The sequence below is a fragment of the Larus michahellis genome, chromosome W, assembly GCF_964199755.1.
Source record: "Larus michahellis chromosome W, bLarMic1.1, whole genome shotgun sequence".
In the NCBI taxonomy this organism is placed as follows: Eukaryota; Metazoa; Chordata; class Aves; order Charadriiformes; family Laridae; genus Larus; species Larus michahellis.
In genome coordinates, this window is record NC_133929.1 from 312,032 (window position 1) to 332,328 (window position 20,297).

Sequence of the window (20,297 nt, forward strand, 5' to 3'; positions counted from 1 at the left end):
GGCAGCAGGAAAGCCTGCAGCCCCCAGGTGTGTGGGGCTACGCAAGCGGTTCCCAAAGAGCTTTAGAAGAAGGCATAGTTTTCCCTGCTGGCTCTTTGGCCGTGGGACCAATCTCCAGACATATGGCCATTTTTGTGCCTGGCGTGGCGCCAAGTGGGAAAGGGTGGTTTTGAGGCTGAAGGCAGCAGGAAAGCCTGCAGCCCCCAGGTCTGTGGGGCTACGCAAGCGGTTCCCAAAGAGCTTTAGAAGAAGGCATAGTTTTCCCTGCTGGCTCTTTGGGCGTGGGACCAGTCTCCAGACATATGGCCATTTTTGTGCCTGGAGCGACGCCAAGTGGGACAGGGCGATTTTGAGGCTGAAGGCAGCAGGAAAGCCTGCAGCCCCCAGGTGTGTGGGGCTACGCAAGCGGTTCCCAAAGAGCTTTAGAACAAGGCATAGTTTTCCCTGCTGGCTCTTTGGGCGTGGGACCAGTCTCCAGATATATGGCCATTTTTGTGCCTGGCGCGGCGCCAAGTGGGACAGGGCGATTTTGAGGCTGAAGGCAGCAGGAAAGCCTGCAGCCCCCAGGTGTGTGGGGCTACGCAAGCGGTTCCCAAAGAGCTTTAGAACAAGGCATAGTTTTCCCTGCTGGCTCTTTGGGCGTGGGACCAATCTCCGGACATATGGCCATTTTTGTGCCTGGCGCGGCGCCAAGTGGGAAAGGGTGGTTTTGAGGCTGAAGGCAGCAGGAAAGCCTGCAGCCCCCAGGTGTGTGGGGCCACGCAAGCGGTTCCCAAAGAGCTTTAGAACAAGGCATAGTTTTCCCTGCTGGCTCTTTGGGCGTGGGACCAGTCTCCAGACATATGGCCGTTTTTGTGCCTGGCGCGGCGCCAAGTGGGACAGGGCGATTTTGAGGCTGAAGGCAGCAGGAAAGCCTGCAGCCCCCAGGTGTGTGGGGCTACGCAAGCGGTTCCCAAAGAGCTTTAGAACAAGGCATAGTTTTCCCTGCTGGCTCTTTGGGCGTGGGACCAGTCTCCGGACATATGGCCATTTTTGTGCCTGGCGCGGCGCCAAGTGGGAAAGGGTGGTTTTGAGGCTGAAGGCAGCAGGAAAGCCTGCAGCCCCCAGGTCTGTGGGGCTACGCAAGCGGTTCCCAAAGAGCTTTAGAACAAGGCATAGGTTTCCCTGCTGGCTCTTTGGGCGTGGGACCAGTCTCCAGACATATGGCCATTTTTGTGCCTGGCGCAGCGCCAAGTGGGAAAGGGTGGTTTTGAGGCTGAAGGCAGCAGGAAAGCCTGCAGCCCCCAGGTGTGTGGGGCTACGCAAGCGGTTCCCAAAGAGCTTTAGAACAAGGCATAGTTTTCCCTGCTGGCTCTTTGGGCGTGGGACCAGTCTCCAGACATATGGCCATTTTTGGGCCTGAAGCGACGCCAAGTGGGACAGGGCGATTTTGAGGCTGAAGGCAGCAGGAAAGCCTGCAGCCCCCAGGTGTGTGGGGCTACGCAAGCGGTTCCCAAAGAGCTTTAGAACAAGGCATAGTTTTCCCTGCTGGCTCTTTGGGCGTGGGACCAGTCTCCAGACATATGGCCATTTTTGTGCCTGGCGCGGCGCCAAGTGGGAAAGGGTGGTTTTAAGGCTGAAGGCAGCGGGAAAGCCTGCAGCCCCCAGGTGTGTGGGGCTATGCAAGCGGTTCCCAAAGAGCTTTAGAACAAGGCATAGTTTTCCCTGCTGGCTCTTTGGGCGTGGGACCAATCTCCAGACATATGGCCATTTTTGAGCCTGGAGCAACGCCAAGTGGGACAGGGCCGTTTTGAGGCTGAAGGCAGCGGGTAAGCCTGCAGCCCCCAGGTCTGTGGGGCTACGCAAGAGGTTCCCAAAGAGCTTTAGAACAAGGCATAGTTTTCCCTGCTGGCTCTTTGGGCGTGGGACCAGTCTCCAGACATATGGCCGTTTTTGTGCCTGGCGCGGCGCCAAGTGGGACAGGGCGATTTTGAGGCTGAAGGCAGCAGGAAAGCCTGCAGCCCCCAGGTGTGTGGGGCTACGCAAGCGGTTCCCAAAGAGCTTTAGAACAAGGCATAGGTTTCCCTGCTGGCTCTTTGGGCGTGGGACCAGTCTCCAGACATATGGCCATTTTTGTGCCTGGCGCAGCGCCAAGTGGGAAAGGGTGGTTTTCAGTCTGAAGGCAGCAGGAAAGCCTGCAGCCCCCAGGTCTGTGGGGCTACGCAAGCGGTTCCCAAAGAGCTTTAGAACAAGGCATAGTTTTCCCTGCTGGCTCTTTGGGCGTGGGACCAGTCTCCAGACATATGGCCATTTTTGGGCCTGAAGCGACGCCAAGTGGGACAGGGCGATTTTGAGGCTGAAGGCAGCAGGAAAGCCTGCAGCCCCCAGGTGTGTGGGGCTACGCAAGCGGTTCCCAAAGAGCTTTAGAACAAGGCATAGTTTTCCCTGCTGGCTCTTTGGGCGTGGGACCAGTCTCCAGACATATGGCCATTTTTGTGCCTGGCGTGGCGCCAATTGGGAAAGGGTGGTTTTAAGGCTGAAGGCAGCGGGAAAGCCTGCAGCCCCCAGGTGTGTGGGGCTATGCAAGCGGTTCCCAAAGAGCTTTAGAACAAGGCATAGTTTTCCCTGCTGGCTCTTTGGGCGTGGGACCCATCTCCAGACATATGGCCATTTTTGAGCCTGGAGCAACGCCAAGTGGGACAGGGCCGTTTTGAGGCTGAAGGCAGCGGGTAAGCCTGCAGCCCCCAGGTCTGTGGGGCTACGCAAGAGGTTCCCAAAGAGCTTTAGAACAAGGCATAGTTTTCCCTGCTGGCTCTTTGGGCGTGGGACCAATCTCCAGACATATGGCCATTTTTGTGCCTGGAGCGACGCCAAGTGGGAAAGGGTGGTTTTGAGGCTGAAGGCAGCAGGAAAGCCTGCAGCCCCCAGGTGTGTGGGGCTACGCAAGCGGTTCCCAAAGAGCTTTAGAACAAGGCATAGTTTTCCCTGCTGGCTCTTTGGGCGTGGGACCAGTCTCCAGACATATGGCCATTTTTGTGCCTGGCGCGGCGCCAAGTGGGAAAGGGTGGTTTTGAGGCTGAAGGCAGCGGGAAAGCCTGCAGCCCCCAGGTCTGTAGCGCTACGCAAGAGGTTCCCAAAGAGCTTTACAACAAGGCATAGTTTTCCCTGCTGGCTCTTTGGGCGTGGGACCAATCTCCAGACATATGGCCATTTTTGTGCCTGGCGCGGCGCCAAGTGGGAAAGGGTGGTTTTGAGGCTGAAGGCAGCAGGAAAGCCTGCAGCCCCTAGGTGTATGGGGCTACGCAAGCGTTTCCCAAAGAGCTTTAGAACAAGGCATAGTTTTCCCTGCTGGCTCTTTGGGCGTGGGACCAATCTCCAGACATATGGCCATTTTTGTGCCTGGAGCGACGCCAATTGGGAATGGGTGGTTTTAAGGCTGAAGGCAGCGGGAAAGCCTGCAGCCCCCAGGTCTGTGGGGCTACGCAAGCGGTTCCCAAAGAGCTTTAGAACAAGGCATAGTTTTCCCTGCTGGCTCTTTGGGCGTGGGACCAATCTCCAGACATATGGCCATTTTTGTGCCTGGAGCGACGCCAAGTGGGACAGGGCGGTTTTGAGGCTGAAGGCAGCAGGAAAGCCTGCAGCCCCCAGGTGTGTGGGGCTACGCAAGCGGTTCCCAAAGAGCTTTAGAACAAGGCATAGTTTTCCCTGCTGGCTCTTTGGGCGGGGGACCAGTCTCCAGACATATGGCCATTTTTGTGCCTGGCGCGGGGCCAAGTGGGAAAGGGTGGTTTTAAGGCTGAAGGCAGCGGGAAAGCCTGCAGCCCCCAGGTCTGTAGGGCTACGCAAGAGGTTCCCAAAGAGCTTTAGAACAAGGCATAGTTTTCCCTGCTGGCTCTTTGGGCGTGGGACCCATCTCCAGACATATGGCCATTTTTGAGCCTGGCGCGGCGCCAAGTGGGAAAGGGTGGTTTTGAGGCTGAAGACAGCAGGAAAGCCTGCAGCCCGCAGGTGTGTGGGGCTACACAAGCGGTTCCCAAAGAGCTTTAGTAGAAGGCATAGTTTTCCCTGCTGGCTCTTTGGGCGTGGGACCAGTCTCCAGACATATGGCCATTTTTGTGCCTGGAGCGACGCCAAGTGGGAAAGGGCCGTTTTGAGGCTGAAGGCAGTGGGAAAGCCTGCAGCGCCCAGGTCTGTGGGGCTACGCAAGCGGTTCCCAAAGAGCTTTAGAACAAGGCATAGTTTTCCCTGCTGGCTCTTTGGGCGTGGGACCAGTCTCCAGACATATGGCCATTTTTGTGCCTGGCACGGCGCCAAGTGAAAAAGGGTGGTTTTCAGTCTGAAGGCAGCAGGAAAGCCTGCAGCCCCCAGGTCTGTGGGGCTACGCAAGCGGTTCCCAAAGAGCTTTAGAACAAGGCATAGTTTTCCCTGCTGGCTCTTTGGGCATGGGACCTATCACCAGACATATGGCCATTTTTGTGCCTGGCGCGGTGCCAAGTGGGAAAGGGTGGTTTTGAGGCTGAAGGCAGCAGGAAAGCCTGCAGCCCCCAGGTCTGTAGGGCTACGCAAGAGGTTCCCAAAGAGCTTTAGAACAAGGCATAGTTTTCCCTGCTGGCTCTTTGGGCGTGGGACCAATCTCCAGACATATGGCCATTTTTGTGCCTGGAGCGACGCCAAGTGGGACAGGGCCGTTTTGAGGCTGAAGGCAGCAGGAAAGCCTGCAGCCCGCAGGTGTGTGGGGCTACGCAAGCGGTTCCCAAAGAGCTTTAGAACAAGGCATAGTTTTCCCTGCTGGCTCTTTGGGCGTGGGACCAGTCTCCAGACATATGGCCATTTTTGTGCCTGGAGCGACGCCAAGTGGGAAAGGGTGGTTTTCAGTCTGAAGGCAGCAGGAAAGCCTGCAGCCCCCAGGTCTGTGGGGCTACGCAAGCGGTTCCCAAAGAGCTTTAGAACAAGGCATAGTTTTCCCTGCTGGCTCTTTGGGCGTGGGACCTATCACCAAATATATGGCCATTTTTGTGCCTGGCGCGGCGCCAAGTGGGAAAGGGTGGTTTTAAGGCTGAAGGCAGCGGGAAAGCCTGCAGCCCCCAGGTCTGTGGGGCTACGCAAGAGGTTCCCAAAGAGCTTTAGAACAAGGCATAGTTTTCCCTGCTGGCTCTTTGGGCGTGGGACCCATCTCCAGACATATGGCCATTTTTGAGCCTGGAGCAACGCCAAGTGGGAAAGGGTGGTTTTGAGGCTGAAGGCAGCAGGAAAGCCTGCAGCCCGCAGGTGTGTGGGGCTACGCAAGCGGTTCCCAAAGAGCTTTAGAACAAGGCATAGTTTTCCCTGCTGGCTCTTTGGGCGTGGGACCAGTCTCCAGACATATGGCCATGTTTGGGCCTGGCGCAGCGCCAAGTGGGAAAGGGTGGTTTTGAGGCTGAAGGCAGCAGGAAAGCCTGCAGCCCCCAGGTGTGTGGGGCCACGCAAGCGGTTCCCAAAGAGCTTTAGAACAAGGCATAGTTTTCCCTGCTGGCTCTTTGGGCGTGGGACCCATCACCAGACATATGGCCGTTTTTGTGCCTGGCGTGGCGCCAAGTGGGACAGGGCGATTTTGAGGCTGAAGGCAGCAGGAAAGCCTGCAGCCCCCAGGTGTGTGGGGCTACGCAAGCGGTTCCCAAAGAGCTTTAGAACAAGGCATAGTTTTCCCTGCTGGCTCTTTGGGCGTGGGACCAGTCTCCGGACATATGGCCATTTTTGTGCCTGGCGCGGCGCCAAGTGGGAAAGGGTGGTTTTGAGGCTGAAGGCAGCAGGAAAGCCTGCAGCCCCCAGGTCTGTGGGGCTACGCAAGCGGTTCCCAAAGAGCTTTAGAAGAAGGCATAGTTTTCCCTGCTGGCTCTTTGGGTGTGAGACCAATCTCCAGACATATGGCCATTTTTGTGCCTGGCGCAGCGCCAAGTGGGAAAGGGTGGTTTTGAGGCTGAAGGCAGCAGGAAAGCCTGCAGCCCCCAGGTGTGTGGGGCTACGCAAGCGGTTCCCAAAGAGCTTTAGAACAAGGCATAGGTTTCCCTGCTGGCTCTTTGGGCGTGGGACCAGTCTCCAGACATATGGCCATTTTTGTGCCTGGCGCAGCGCCAAGTGGGAAAGGGTGGTTTTGAGGCTGAAGGCAGCAGGAAAGCCTGCAGCCCCCAGGTGTGTGGGGCTACGCAAGCGGTTCCCAAAGAGCTTTAGAACAAGGCATAGTTTTCCCTGCTGGCTCTTTGGGCGTGGGACCAGTCTCCAGACATATGGCCATTTTTGTGTCTGAAGCGACGCCAAGTGGGACTGGGTGATTTTGAGGCTGAAGGCAGCAGGAAAGCCTGCAGCCCCCAGGTCTTTGGGGCTACACAAGCGGTTCCCAAAGAGCTTTAGAAGAAGGCATAGTTTTCCCTGCTGGCTCTTTGGGCGTGGGACCAGTCTCCAGACATATGGCCATTTTTGTGCCTGGCGCGGCGCCAAGTGGGAAAGGGTGGTTTTCAGTCTGAAGGCAGCAGGAAAGCCTGCAGCCCCCAGGTCTGTGGGGCTACGCAAGCGGTTCCCAAAGAGCTTTAGAAGAAGGCATAGTTTTCCCTGCTGGCTCTTTGGGCGTGGGACCTATCACCAGATATATGGCCATTTTTGTGCCTGGCGCGGCGCCAAGTGGGACAGGGCGGTTTTGAGGCTGAAGGCAGCGGGTAAGCCTGCAGCCCCCAGGTCTGTAGGGCTACGCAAGAGGTTCCCAAAGAGCTTTAGAACAAGGCATAGTTTTCCCTGCTGGCTCTTTGGCCGTGGGACCAATCTCCAGACATATGGCCATTTTTGTGCCTGGCGCGGCACCAAGTGGGAAAGGGTGATTTTGAGGCTGAAGGCAGCAGGAAAGCCTGCAGCCCCCAGGTCTGTGGGGCTACGCCAGCGGTTCCCAAAGAGCTTTAGAAGAAGGCATAGTTTTCCCTGCTGGCTCTTTGGGCGTGGGACCAGTCTCCAGACATATGGCCATTTTTGTGCCTGGCGCAGCGCCAAGTGGGAAAGGGTGGTTTTAAGGCTGAAGGCAGCAGGAAAGCATGCAGCCCCCAGGTGTGTGGGGCTACGCAAGCGGTTCCCAAAGAGCTTTAGAACAAGGCATAGTTTTCCCTGCTGTCTCTTTGGGCGTGGGACCAGTCTCCAGACATATGGCCATTTTTGTGCCTGGCGTGGCGCCAAGTGAAAAAGGGTGGTTTTGAGGCTGAAGGCAGCAGGAAAGCCTGCAGCCCCCTGGTGTGTGGGGCTACGCAAGCGGTTCCCAAAGAGCTTTAGAACAAGGCATAGTTTTCCCTGCTGGCTCTTTGGGCGTGGGACCAATCTCCAGACATATGGCCATTTTTGTGCCTGGCGCGGCGCCAAGTGGGAAAGGGTGGTTTTGAGGCTGAAGGCAGCAGGAAAGCCTGCAGCCCCCAGGTCTTTGGGGCTACACAAGCGGTTCCCAAAGAGCTTTAGAACAAGGCATAGTTTTCCCTGCTGGCTCTTTGGGCGTGGGACCAGTCTCCAGACATATGGCCATTTTTGTGCCTGGCGCGGCGCCAAGTGGGAAAGGGTGGTTTTCAGTCTGAAGGCAGCAGGAAAGCCTGCAGCCCCCAGGTCTGTGGGGCTACGCAAGCGGTTCCCAAAGAGCTTTAGAAGAAGGCATAGTTTTCCCTGCTGGCTCTTTGGGCGTGGGACCTATCACCAGATATATGGCCATTTTTGTGCCTGGCGCGGCGCCAAGTGGGACAGGGCGGTTTTGAGGCTGAAGGCAGCGGGTAAGCCTGCAGCCCCCAGGTCTGTAGGGCTACGCAAGAGGTTCCCAAAGAGCTTTAGAACAAGGCATAGTTTTCCCTGCTGGCTCTTTGGCCGTGGGACCAATCTCCAGACATATGGCCATTTTTGTGCCTGGCGCGGCACCAAGTGGGAAAGGGTGATTTTGAGGCTGAAGGCAGCAGGAAAGCCTGCAGCCCCCAGGTCTGTGGGGCTACGCCAGCGGTTCCCAAAGAGCTTTAGAAGAAGGCATAGTTTTCCCTGCTGGCTCTTTGGGCGTGGGACCAGTCTCCAGACATATGGCCATTTTTGTGCCTGGCGCAGCGCCAAGTGGGAAAGGGTGGTTTTGAGGCTGAAGGCAGCAGGAAAGCATGCAGCCCCCAGGTGTGTGGGGCTACGCAAGCGGTTTCCAAAGAGCTTTAGAACAAGGCATAGTTTTCCCTGCTGTCTCTTTGGGCGTGGGACCCGTCTCCAGACATATGGCCATTTTTGTGCCTGGCGCGGCGCCAAGTGAAAAAGGGTGGTTTTGAGGCTGAAGGCAGCAGGAAAGCCTGCAGCCCCCTGGTGTGTGGGGCTACGCAAGCGGTTCCCAAAGAGCTTTAGAACAAGGCATAGTTTTCCCTGCTGGCTCTTTGGGCGTGGGACCAATCTCCAGACATATGGCCATTTTTGTGCCTGGCGCGGCGCCAAGTGGGAAAGGGTGGTTTTGAGGCTGAAGGCAGCAGGAAAGCCTGCAGCCCCCAGGTCTGTGGGGCTACGCAAGCGGTTCCCAAAGAGCTTTACAACAAGGCATAGTTTTCCCTGCTTGCTCTTTGGACGTGGGACCAATCTCCAGACATATGGCCATTTTTGTGCCTGGCACGGCACCAAGTGGGAAAGGTTGATTTTGAGGCTGAAGACAGCAGGAAAGCCTGCAGCCCCCAGGTCTGTGGGGCTACGCAAGCGGTTCCCAAAGAGCTTTAGAAGAAGGCATAGTTTTCCCTGCTGGCTCTTTGGGCGTGGGACCAGTCTCCAGACATATGGCCATTTTTGTGCCTGGCGCGGCGCCAAGTGGGAAAGGGTGGTTTTAAGGCTGAAGGCAGCGGGAAAGCCTGCAGCCCCCAGGTCTGTGGGGCTATGCAACCGGTTCCCAAAGAGCTTTAGAACAAGGCATAGTTTTCCCTGCTGGCTCTTTGGGCGTGGGACCCATCTCCAGACATATGGCCATTTTTGAGCCTGGAGCAACGCCAAGTGGGACAGGGCCGTTTTGAGGCTGAAGGCAGCAGGAAAGCCTGCAGCCCCCAGGTCTGTGGGGCTACGCAAGAGGTTCCCAAAGAGCTTTAGAACAAGGCATAGTTTTCCCTGCTGGCTCTTTGGGCGTGGGACCAGTCTCCAGACATATGGCCATTTTTGTGCCTGGCGTGGCGCCAATTGGGAAAGGGTGGTTTTGAGGCTGAAGGCAGCGGGAAAGCCTGCAGCCCCCAGGTCTGTGGGGCTACGCAAGAGGTTCCCAAAGAGCTTTAGAACAAGGCATAGTTTTCCCTGCTGGCTCTTTGGGCGTGGGACCAATCTCCAGACATATGGCCATTTTTGTGCCTGGAGCGACGCCAAGTGGGAAAGGGTGGTTTTGAGGCTGAAGGCAGCAGGAAAGCCTGCAGCCCCCAGGTCTGTGGGGCTACGCAAGAGGTTCCCAAAGAGCTTTACAACAAGGCATAGTTTTCCCTGCTGGCTCTTTGGGCGTGGGACCAATCTCCAGACATATGGCCATTTTTGTGCCTGGCGCGGCGCCAAGTGGGAAAGGGTGGTTTTGAGGCTGAAGGCAGCAGGAAATCCTGCAGCCCCTAGGTGTCTGGGGCTACGCAAGCGTTTCCCAAAGAGCTTTAGAACAAGGCATAGTTTTCCCTGCTGGCTCTTTGGGCGTGGGACCAGTCTCCAGACATATGGCCATTTTTGTGCCTTTCGTGGCGCCAATTGGGAATGGGTAGTTTTAAGGCTGAAGGCAGCAGGAAAGCCTGCAGCCCCCAGGTCTGTGGGGCTACGCAAGCGGTTCCCAAAGAGCTTTAGAACACGGCATAGTTTTCCCTGCTGGCTCTTTGGGCGTGGGACCAATCTCCAGACATATGGCCATTTTTGTGCCTGGAGCGACGCCAAGTGGGACAGGGCGGTTTTGAGGCTGAAGGCAGCAGGAAAGCCTGCAGCCCCCAGGTGTGTGGGGCTACGCAAGCGGTTCCCAAAGAGCTTTAGAACAAGGCATAGTTTTCCCTGCTGGCTCTTTGGGCGTGGGACCAGTCTCCAGACATATGGCCATTTTTGTGCCTGGCGCGGCGCCAAGTGGGAAAGGGTGGTTTTGAGGCTGAAGGCAGCAGGAAAGCCTGCAGCCCGCAGGTGTGTGGGGCTACTCAAGCGGTTCCCAAAGAGCTTTAGAACAAGGCATAGTTTTCCCTGCTGGCTCTTTGGGCGTGGGACCAGTCTCCAGACATATGGCCATTTTTGTGCCTGGCGCGGGGCCAAGTGGGAAAGGGTGGTTTTAAGGCTGAAGGCAGCGGGAAAGCCTGCAGCCCCCAGGTCTGTAGGGCTACGCAAGAGGTTCCCAAAGAGCTTTAGAACAAGGCATAGTTTTCCCTGCTGGCTCTTTGGGCGTGGGACCAGTCTCCAGACATATGGCCATTTTTGAGCCTGGCACGGCGCCAAGTGGGAAAGGGTGGTTTTGAGGCTGAAGACAGCAGGAAAGCCTGCAGCCCGCAGGTGTGTGGGGCTACACAAGCGGTTCCCAAAGAGCTTTAGTAGAAGGCATAGTTTTCCCTGCTGGCTCTTTGGGCGTGGGACCAGTCTCCAGACATATGGCCATTTTTGTGCTTGGAGCGACGCCAAGTGGGAAAGGGCCGTTTTGAGGCTGAAGGCAGTGGGAAAGCCTGCAGCGCCCAGGTCTGTGGGGCTACGCAAGCGGTTCCCAAAGAGCTTTAGAACAAGGCATAGTTTTCCCTGCTGGCTCTTTGGGCGTGGGACCAGTCTCCAGACATATGGCCATTTTTGTGCCTGGCGCGGCGCCAAGTGGGAAAGGGTGGTTTTCAGTCTGAAGGCAGCAGGAAAGCCTGCAGCCCCCAGGTCTGTGGGGCTACGCAAGCGGTTCCCAAAGAGCTTTAGAACAAGGCATAGTTTTCCCTGCTGGCTCTTTGGGCATGGGACCTATCACCAGATATATGGCCATTTTTGTGCCTGGCGCGGTGCCAAGTGGGAAAGGGTGGTTTTGAGGCTGAAGGCAGTGGGAAAGCCTGCAGCGCCCAGGTCTGTGGGGCTACGCAAGCGGTTCCCAAAGAGCTTTAGAACAAGGCATAGTTTTCCCTGCTGGCTCTTTGGGCGTGGGACCAGTCTCCAGACATATGGCCATTTTTGTGCCTGGCGCGGCGCCAAGTGGGAAAGGGTGGTTTTCAGTCTGAAGGCAGCAGGAAAGCCTGCAGCCCCCAGGTCTGTGGGGCTACGCAAGCGGTTCCCAAAGAGCTTTAGAACAAGGCATAGTTTTCCCTGCTGGCTCTTTGGGCATGGGAGCTATCACCAGATATATGGCCATTTTTGTGCCTGGCGCGGTGCCAAGTGGGAAAGGGTGGTTTTGAGGCTGAAGGCAGCAGGAAAGCCTGCAGCCCCCAGGTCTGTAGGGCTACGCAAGAGGTTCCCAAAGAGCTTTAGAACAAGGCATAGTTTTCCCTGCTGGCTCTTTGGGCGTGGGACCAATCTCCAGACATATGGCCATTTTTGTGCCTGGAGCGACGCCAAGTGGGACAGGGCCGTTTTGAGTCTGAAGGCAGCAGGAAAGCCTGCAGCCCGCAGGTGTGTGGGGCTACGCAAGCGGTTCCCAAAGAGCTTTAGAACAAGGCATAGTTTTCCCTGCTGGCTCTTTGGGCGTGGGACCAGTCTCCAGACATATGGCCATTTTTGTGCCTGGAGCGACGCCAAGTGGGAAAGGGTGGTTTTCAGTCTGAAGGCAGCAGGAAAGCCTGCAGCCCCCAGGTCTGTGGGGCTACGCAAGCGGTTCCCAAAGAGCTTTAGAACAAGGCATAGTTTTCCCTGCTGGCTCTTTGGGCGTGGGACCTATCACCAGATATATGGCCATTTTTGTGCCTGGTGCGGCGCCAAGTGGGAAAGGGTGGTTTTAAGGCTGAAGGCAGCGGGAAAGCCTGCAGCCCCCAGGTCTGTGGGGCTACGCAAGAGGTTCCCAAAGAGCTTTAGAACAAGGCATAGTTTTCCCTGCTGGCTCTTTGGGTGTGGGACCCATCTCCAGACATATGGCCATTTTTGAGCCTGGAGCAACGCCAAGTGGGACAGGGTGGTTTTGAGGCTGAAGGCAGCAGGAAAGCCTGCAGCCCGCAGGTGTGTGGGGCTACGCAAGCGGTTCCCAAAGAGCTTTAGAACAAGGCATAGTTTTCCCTGCTGGCTCTTTGGGCGTGGGACCAGTCTCCAGACATATGGCCATGTTTGGGCCTGGCGCGGCGCCAAGTGGGAAAGGGTGGGTTTGAGGCTGAAGGCAGCAGGAAAGCCTGCAGCCCCCAGGTCTGTGGGGCCACGCAAGCGGTTCCCAAAGAGCTTTAGAACAAGGCATAGTTTTCCCTGCTGGCTCTTTGGGCGTGGGACCAGTCTCCAGACATATGGCCGTTTTTGTGCCTGGCGCGGCGCCAAGTGGGACAGGGCGATTTTGAGGCTGAAGGCAGCAGGAAAGCCTGCAGCCCGCAGGTGTGTGGGGCTACGCAAGCGGTTCCCAAAGAGCTTTAGAACAAGGCATAGTTTTCCCTGCTGGCTCTTTGGGCGTGGGACCAGTCTCCGGACATATGGCCATTTTTGTGCCTGGCGCGGCGCCAAGTGGGAAAGGGTGGTTTTGAGGCTGAAGGCAGCAGGAAAGCCTGCAGCCCCCAGGTCTGTGGGGCTACGCAAGCGGTTCCCAAAGAGCTTTAGAAGAAGGCATAGTTTTCCCTGCTGGCTCTTTGGGCGTGGGACCAATCTCCAGACATATGGCCATTTTTGTGCCTGGCGCAGCGCCAAGTGGGAAAGGGTGGTTTTGAGGCTGAAGGCAGCAGGAAAGCCTGCAGCCCCCAGGTGTGTGGGGCTACGCAAGCGGTTCCCAAAGAGCTTTAGAACAAGGCATAGGTTTCCCTGCTGGCTCTTTGGGCGTGGGACCAGTCTCCAGACATATGGCCATTTTTGTGCCTGGAGCGACGCCAAGTGGGACTGGGCAATTTTGAGGCTGAAGGCAGCAGGAAAGCCTGCAGCCCCCAGGTCTTTGGGGCTACACAAGCGGTTCCCAAAGAGCTTTAGAACAAGGCATAGTTTTCCCTGCTGGCTCTTTGGGCGTGGGACCAGTCTCCAGACATATGGCCATTTTTGTGCCTGGCGCGGCGCCAAGTGGGAAAGGGTGGTTTTCAGTCTGAAGGGAGCAGGAAAGCCTGCAGCCCCCAGGTCTGTGGGGCTACGCAAGCGGTTCCCAAAGAGCTTTAGAAGAAGGCATAGTTTTCCCTGCTGGATCTTTGGGCGTGGGACCTATCACCAGATATATGGCCATTTTTGTGCCTGGCGCGGCGCCAAGTGGGAAAGGGTGGTTTTGAGGCTGAAGGCAGCGGGTAAGCCTGCAGCCCCCAGGTCTGTAGGGCTACGCAAGAGGTTCCCAAAGAGCTTTAGAACAAGGCATAGTTTTCCCTGCTGGCTCTTTGGGCGTGGGACCAATCTCCAGACATATGGCCATTTTTGTGCCTGGAGCGACGCCAAGTGGGACAGGGCCGTTTTGAGGCTGAAGGCAGCAGGAAAGCCTGCAGCCCCCAGGTGTGTGGGGCTACGCAAGCGGTTCCCAAAGAGCTTTAGAACAAGGCATAGTTTTCCCTGCTGGCTCTTTGGGCGTGGGACCTATCACCAGATATATGGCCATTTTTGTGCCTGGCGCGGCGCCAAGTGGGAAAGGGTGGTTTTGAGGCTGAAGGCAGCAGGAAAGCCTGCAGCCCGCAGGTGTGTGGGGCTACGCAAGCGGTTCCCAAAGAGCTTTAGAACAAGGCATAGTTTTCCCTGCTGGCTCTTTGGGCGTGGGACCAATCTCCAGACATATGGCCATTTTTGTGCCTGGAGCGACGCCAAGTGGGAAAGGGTGGTTTTCAGTCTGAAGGCAGCAGGAAAGCCTGCAGCCCCCAGGTGTGTGGGGCTACGCAAGCGGTTCCCAAAGAGCTTTAGAACAAGGCATAGTTTTCCCTGCTGGCTCTTTGGGCGTGGGACCTATCACCAGATATATGGCTATTTTTGTGCCTGGTGCGGCGCCAAGTGGGAAAGGGTGTTTTTAAGGCTGAAGGCAGCGGGAAAGCCTGCAGCCCCCAGGTCTGTGGGGCTACGCAAGAGGTTCCCAAAGAGCTTTAGAACAAGGCATAGTTTTCCCTGCTGGCTCTTTGGGCGTGGGACCAATCTCCAGACATATGGCCATTTTTGAGCCTGGAGCAACGCCAAGTGGGACAGGGTGGTTTTGAGGCTGAAGGCAGCAGGAAAGCCTGCAGCCCGCAGGTGTGTGGGGCCACGCAAGCGGTTCCCAAAGAGCTTTAGAACAAGGCATAGTTTTCCCTGCTGGCTCTTTGGGCGTGGGACCAGTCTCCAGACATATGGCCATTTTTGTGCCTGGCGCGGCGCCAAGTGGGAAAGGGTGGTTTTGAGGCTGAAGGCAGCAGGAAAGCCTGCAGCCCCCAGGTCTGTGGGGCCACGCAAGCGGTTCCCAAAGAGCTTTAGAACAAGGCATAGTTTTCCCTGCTGGCTCTTTGGGCGTGGGACCAGTCTCCAGACATATGGCCGTTTTTGTGCCTGGCGCGGCGCCAAGTGGGACAGGGCGATTTTGAGGCTGAAGGCAGCAGGAAAGCCTGCAGCCCGCAGGTGTGTGGGGCTACGCAAGCGGTTCCCAAAGAGCTTTAGAACAAGGCATAGTTTTCCCTGCTGGCTCTTTGGGCGTGGGACCAGTCTCCGGACATATGGCCATTTTTGTGCCTGGCGCGGCGCCAAGTGGGAAAGGGTGGTTTTGAGGCTGAAGGCAGCAGGAAAGCCTGCAGCCCCCAGGTCTGTGGGGCTACGCAAGCGGTTCCCAAAGAGCTTTAGAAGAAGGCATAGTTTTCCCTGCTGGCTCTTTGGGCGTGGGACCAATCTCCAGACATATGGCCATTTTTGTGCCTGGCGCAGCGCCAAGTGGGAAAGGGTGGTTTTGAGGCTGAAGGCAGCAGGAAAGCCTGCAGCCCCCAGGTGTGTGGGGCTACGCAAGCGGTTCCCAAAGAGCTTTAGAACAAGGCATAGGTTTCCCTGCTGGCTCTTTGGGCGTGGGACCAGTCTCCAGACATATGGCCATTTTTGTGCCTGGAGCGACGCCAAGTGGGAAAGGGTGGTTTTGAGGCTGAAGGCAGCAGGAAAGCCTGCAGCCCCCAGGTGTGTGGGGCTACGCAAGCGGTTCCCAAAGAGCTTTAGAACAAGGCATAGGTTTCCCTGCTGGCTCTTTGGGCGTGGGACCAGTCTCCAGACATATGGCCATTTTTGTGTCTGAAGCGACGCCAAGTGGGACTGGGCAATTTTGAGGCTGAAGGCAGCAGGAAAGCCTGCAGCCCCCAGGTCTTTGGGGCTACACAAGCGGTTCCCAAAGAGCTTTAGAACAAGGCATAGTTTTCCCTGCTGGCTCTTTGGGCGTGGGACCAGTCTCCAGACATATGGCCATTTTTGTGCCTGGCGCGGCGCCAAGTGGGAAAGGGTGGTTTTCAGTCTGAAGGGAGCAGGAAAGCCTGCAGCCCCCAGGTCTGTGGGGCTACGCAAGTGGTTCCCAAAGAGCTTTAGAAGAAGGCATAGTTTTCCCTGCTGGCTCTTTGGGCGTGGGACCTATCACCAGATATATGGCCATTTTTGTGCCTGGCGCAGCGCCAAGTGGGAAAGGGTGGTTTTGAGGCTGAAGGCAGCGGGTAAGCCTGCAGCCCGCAGGTGTGTGGGGCTACGCAAGCGGTTCCCAAAGAGCTTTAGAACAAGGCATAGTTTTCCCTGCTGGCTCTTTGGGCGTGGGACCAATCTCCAGACATATGGCCATTTTTGTGCCTGGAGTGACGCCAAGTGGGACAGGGCCGTTTTGAGGCTGAAGGCAGCAGGAAAGCCTGCAGCCCCCAGGTGTGTGGGGCTACGCAAGCGGTTCCCAAAGAGCTTTAGAACAAGGCATAGTTTTCCCTGCTGGCTCTTTGGGCGTGGGACCTATCACCAGATATATGGCCATTTTTGTGCCTGGCGCGGCGCCAAGTGGGAAAGGGTGGTTTTGAGGCTGAAGGCAGCAGGAAAGCCTGCAGCCCCCAGGTGTGTGGGGCTACGCAAGCGGTTCCCAAAGAGCTTTAGAACAAGGCATAGTTTTCCCTGCTGGCTCTTTGGGTGTGGGACCAATCTCCAGATATATGGCCATTTTTGTGCCTGGCGCGGCGCCAAGTGGGAAAGGGTGGTTTTAAGGCTGAAGGCAGCGGGAAAGCCTGCAGCCCCCAGGTCTGTAGCGCTACGCAAGAGGTTCCCAAAGAGCTTTAGAACAAGGCATAGTTTTCCCTGCTGGCTCTTTGGGCGTGGGACCAATCTCCAGACATATGGCCATTTTTGTGCCTGGCGCGGCGCCAAGTGGGAAAGGGTGGTTTTGAGGCTGAAGGCAGCGGGAAATCCTGCAGCCCCTAGGTGTGTGGGGCTACGCAAGCGGTTCCCAAAGAGCTTTAGAACAAGGCATAGTTTTCCCTGGTGGCTCTTTGGGCGTGGGACCAGTCTCCAGACATATGGCCATTTTTGTGCCTGGCGTGGTGCCAATTGGGAAAGGGTGGTTTTAAGGCTGAACGCAGCAGGAAAGCCTGCAGCCCCCAGGTCTGTGGGGCTACGCAAGCGGTTCCCAAAGAGCTTTAGAACAAGGCATAGTTTTCCCTGCTGGCTCTTTGGGCGTGGGACCAATCTCCAGACATATGGCCATTTTTGTGCCTGGAGCGACGCCAAGTGGGAAAGGGTGGTTTTCAGTCTGAAGGCAGCAGGAAAGCCTGCAGCCCCCAGGTGTGTGGGGCTACGCAAGCGGTTCCCAAAGAGCTTTAGAACAAGGCATAGTTTTCCCTGCTGGCTCTTTGGGCGTGGGACCAGTCTCCAGACATATGGCCATTTTTGTGCCTGAAGCGACGCCAAGTGGGACTGGGCGATTTTGAGGCTGAAGGCAGCAGGAAAGCCTGCAGCCCCCAGGTGTGTGGGGCTACACAAGCGGTTCCCAAAGAGCTTTAGAAGAAGGCATAGTTTTCCCTGCTGGCTCTTTGGGCGTGGGACCTATCACCAGATATATGGCCATTTTTGTGCCTGGCGCGGCGCCAAGTGGGAAAGGGTGGTTTTGAGGCTGAAGGCAGCAGGAAAGCCTGCAGCCCCCAGGTCTGTAGGGCTACGCAAGAGGTTCCCAAAGAGCTTTAGAACAAGGCATAGTTTTCCCTGCTGGCTCTTTGGGCGTGGGACCAATCTCCAGACATATGGCCATTTTTGTGCCTGGAGCGACGCCAAGTGGGACAGGGCCGTTTTGAGGCTGAAGGCAGCAGGAAATCCTGCAGCCCCCAGGTGTGTGGGGCTACGCAAGCGGTTCCCAAAGAGCTTTAGAACAAGGCATAGTTTTCCCTGCTGGCTCTTTGGGCGTGGGACCTATCACCAGATATATGGCCATATTTGTGCCTGGCGCGGCGCCAAGTGGGAAAGGGCGGTTTTGAGGCTGAAGGCAGCAGGAAAGCCTGCAGCCCCCAGGTCTGTGGGGCTACGCAAGCGGTTCCCAAAGAGCTTTAGAACAAGGCATAGTTTTCCCTGCTGGCTCTTTGGGTGTGGGACCAGTCTCCAGACATATGGCCATTTTTGTGCCTGGCGCGGCGCCAAGTGGGAAAGGGTGGTTTTAAGGCTGAAGGCAGCGGGAAAGCCTGCAGCCCCCAGTTCTGTAGGGCTACGCAAGAGGTTCCCAAAGAGCTTTAGAACAAGGCATAGTTTTCCCTGCTGGCTCTTTGGGCGTGGGACCAATCTACAGACATATGGCCATTTTTGTGCCTGGCGCGGCGCCAAGTGGGAAAGGGTGGTTTTGAGGCTGAAGGCAGCGGGAAATCCTGCAGCCCCTAGGTGTGTGGGGCTACGCAAGCGGTTCCCAAAGAGCTTTAGAACAAGGCATAGTTTTCCCTGCTGGCTCTTTGGGCGTGGGACCAGTCTCCAGACATATGGCCATTTTTGTGCCTGGCGTGGTGCCAATTGGGAAAGGGTGGTTTTAAGGCTGAAGGCAGCAGGAAAGCCTGCAGCCCCCAGGTCTGTGGGGCTACGCAAGCGGTTCCCAAAGAGCTTTAGAACAAGGCATAGTTTTCCCTGCTGGCTCTTTGGGCGTGGGACCAGTCTCCAGATATATGGCCATTTTTGTGCCTGGCGCGGCGCCAAGTGGGAAAGGGTGGTTTTGAGGCTGAAGGCAGCAGGAAAGCCTGCAGTCCCCAGGTCTGTGGGGCTACGCAAGCGGTTCCCAAAGAGCTTTAGAACAAGGCATAGTTTTCCCTGCTGGCTCTTTGGGCGTGGGACCAGTCTCCAGACATATGGCCATTTTTGTGCCTGAAGCGACGCCAAGTGGGACAGGGCGATTTTGAGGCTGAAGGCAGCAGGAAAGCCTGTAGCCCGCAGGTGTGTGGGGCTACGCAAGCGGTTCCCAAAGAGCTTTAGAACAAGGCATAGTTTTCCCTGCTGGCTCTTTGGGCGTGGGACCAGTCTCTGGACATATGGCCATTTTTGTGCCTGGCGCAGCGCCAAGTGGGAAAGGGTGGTTTTGAGGCTGAAGGCAGCAGGAAAGCCTGCAGCCCCGAGGTGTGTGGGGCTACGCAAGCGGTTCCCAAAGAGCTTTAGAACAAGGCATAGTTTTCCCTGCTGGCTCTTTGGGCGTGGGACCAATCTCCAGACATATGGCCATTTTTGTGCCTGGCGTGGCGCCAAGTGGGAAAGGGTGGTTTTGAGGCTGAAGGCAGCAGGAAATCCTGCAGCCCCCAGGTGTGTGGGGCTACGCAAGCGGTTCCCAAAGAGCTTTAGAACAAGGCATAGTTTTCCCTGCTGGCTCTTTGGGCGTGGGACCAGTCTCCAGACATATGGCCATTTTTGTGCCTGGCGCGGCGCCAAGTGGGAAAGGGTGGTTTTGAGGCTGAAGGCAGCAGGAAAGCCTGCAGCCCGCAGGTGTGTGGGGCTACGCAAGCGGTTCCCAAAGAGCTTTAGAACAAGGCATAGTTTTCCCTGCTGGCTCTTTGGGCGTGGGACCAATCTCCAGACATATGGCCATTTTTGTGCCTGGAGCGACGCCAAGTGGGAAAGGGCGATTTTGAGGCTGAAGGCAGCAGGAAAGCCTGCAGCCCGCAGGTGTGTGGGGCTACGCAAGCGGTTCCCAAAGAGCTTTAGAACAAGGCATAGTTTTCCCTGCTGGCTCTTTGGGCGTGGGACCAGTCTCCAGACATATGGCCATTTTTGTGCCTGGCGCAGCGCCAAGTGGGAAAGGGTGGTTTTGAGGCTGAAGGCAGCAGGAAAGCCTGCAGCCCCCAGGTCTGTGGGGCTACGCAAGCGGTTCCCAAAGAGCTTTAGAATAAGGCATAGTTTTCCCTGCTGGCTCTTTGGGCGTGGGACCAATCTCCAGACATATGGCCATTTTTGTGCCTGGCGCGGCGCCAAGTGGGAAAGGGTGGTTTTGAGGCTGAAGGCAGCAGGAAAGCCTGCAGCCCGCAGGTGTGTGGGGCTACGCAAGCGGTTCCCAAAGAGCTTTAGAACAAGGCATAGTTTTCCCTGCTGGCTCTTTGGGCGTGGGACCAGTCTCCAGACATATGGCCATTTTTGTGCCTGGCGCAGCGCCAAGTGGGAAAGGGTGGTTTTGAGGCTGAAGGCAGCAGGAAAGCCTGCAGCCCCCAGGTGTGTGGGGCTACGCAAGCGGTTCCCAAAGAGCTTTAGAACAAGGCATAGTTTTCCCTGCTGGCTCTTTGGGCGTGGGACCAATCTCCAGACATATGGCCATTTTTGTGCCTGGCGCGGCGCCAAGTGGGAAAGGGTGGTTTTGAGGCTGAAGGCAGCAGGAAAGCCTGCAGCCCCCAGGTGTGTGGGGCTACGCAAGCGGTTCCCAAAGAGCTTTAGAACAAGGCATAGTTTTCCCTGCTGGCTCTTTGGGCGTGGGACCCATCACCAGACATATGGCCATTTTTGTGCCTGGCGCGGCGCCAAGTGGGAAAGGGTGGTTTTGAGGCTGAAGGCAGCAGGAAAGCCTGCAGCCCCCAGGTCTGTGGGCCTACGCAGGCAGTTCCCAAAGAGCTTTAGAACAAGGCATAGTTTTCCCTGAAGGCTCTTTGGGCATGGGACCAATCTCCAGACATATGGCCATTTTTGTGCCTGAAGCGACGCCAAGTGGGACAGGGCGATTTTGAGGCTGAAGGCAGCAGGAAAGCCTGCAGCCCCCAGGTCTGTGGGGCTACGCAAGCGGTTCCCAAAGAGCTTTAGAACAAGGCATAGTTTTCCCTGCTGGCTCTTTGGGCGTGGGACCTATCACCAGATATATGGCCATTTTTGTG